This window comes from Palaemon carinicauda, chromosome 2 (assembly GCF_036898095.1).
Source record: "Palaemon carinicauda isolate YSFRI2023 chromosome 2, ASM3689809v2, whole genome shotgun sequence".
NCBI classification, from domain to species: domain Eukaryota; kingdom Metazoa; phylum Arthropoda; class Malacostraca; order Decapoda; family Palaemonidae; genus Palaemon; species Palaemon carinicauda.
The window spans coordinates 48339887-48341264 of record NC_090726.1 but is presented as its reverse complement, the minus strand read 5'-3'; positions in this window follow the sequence as shown (position 1 = coordinate 48341264).

Genomic DNA, 1378 nt, shown 5'->3' with positions numbered 1-1378 from the left:
CATCCAAGACTGGAAGATGCAAAATACACCGGAAGATGCATTAGCAACTCTCTGGTGGATATGCGAGGTGCCTCACACTGAGGGACCTGGGGGAACCCAAACAAAAAATAAGGTAAGGCAATAAGGTAAGGCTCTCTCTCTTTCTCTCTCTCTCTCTCTCTCTCTCTCTCTCTCTCTCTCTCTCTCTCTCTCTCTCTCTCTTTCTCTCTCTCTCTCTCCGCTACCGTGTTCCATTTGTTCATTGGGAGAATTCACATCCCATTCTCTATTTTCTCTATTTTGATGGGGGTCTTCAATATTTTGGCTACGTTCTTCGTTCCTCTTTTGTGCCCAAGTTGTTACTCCTATTACTGCACCTCTAGAGAGAGAGCATCAGCTACCTTGTTAGCTTTACCTTCTATATGGTGAAAACCCTTTATATTAAACTCTAACAATCTCTCAATCCATCTCGCTTGTCGAGAGGTCAAACCACTTTTATAATGCAAGTCACGTAAGGACGATGATCACTTTGCAACTCAATCGACTGACCTAATAAGAACCGATGCCTCTCTAGAACCCAAAGAATAGTCAAAGCCTCTCGTTTGAATGTACTATAATTCTTTTCTGCCCCTTTTAATGCCCGGGAAGCAAACAAATGGGTCGCTCTCTGCCTTTATCATCTCGTTTAGAAACTACGCCACCAATAGCTACGCTACTCGCATCTGTTGTCACTAAAAACGGGCGATCAAATCTAAGATATGCGAGTAATCCATTGCTTGTTAAGGCAGCTTTCAAATGGTTAAAGGCCCTTTCTTCTTCCACTCCCCACTGCTTTTTGTTTCTTTAAAGCATCCAAGGGTCTCGCTATCTCTCCAAAACCTCTCATGAATTTACGGTAATACCCAGCGAGCCCAAGGAACCCAGCTACTACCTTAGAGTTACGTGGCCTGGGAAAATCTCTAATAGCCGCTACTTTACTGGGGCACGGTTGGATACCTTCTGGGGTTATTATGTGACCTAAAAATTCGACCTGTTTACAGAAAAATTTGCACATTGACAAATTTATTTTCATACCATTACGTCGCAATGCTTCTAGAACTTTACAAATATTGTTATTATGTTCTTTGGCCGTTTTCCCTGTAATTATGATATCGTCTAAATAAACATGAACATTATGGCCAATTAAGGAAGACAAAACCGCTATCATTACTCAAGAGAAATGACTTGGAGCATTTTTAACACCGAAAGGAAGAAAATTAAACTGAAATAGTTGATCATTAGCTATAAATGCCGTTTTACATTTACTGTCTTCCTGAATGGGTATTTGATAGTATCCAGATTTTAAATCAGCAGTTGTAAAATATTTACTATCCCGTACTTTTACAAGTGATTCTTCGAT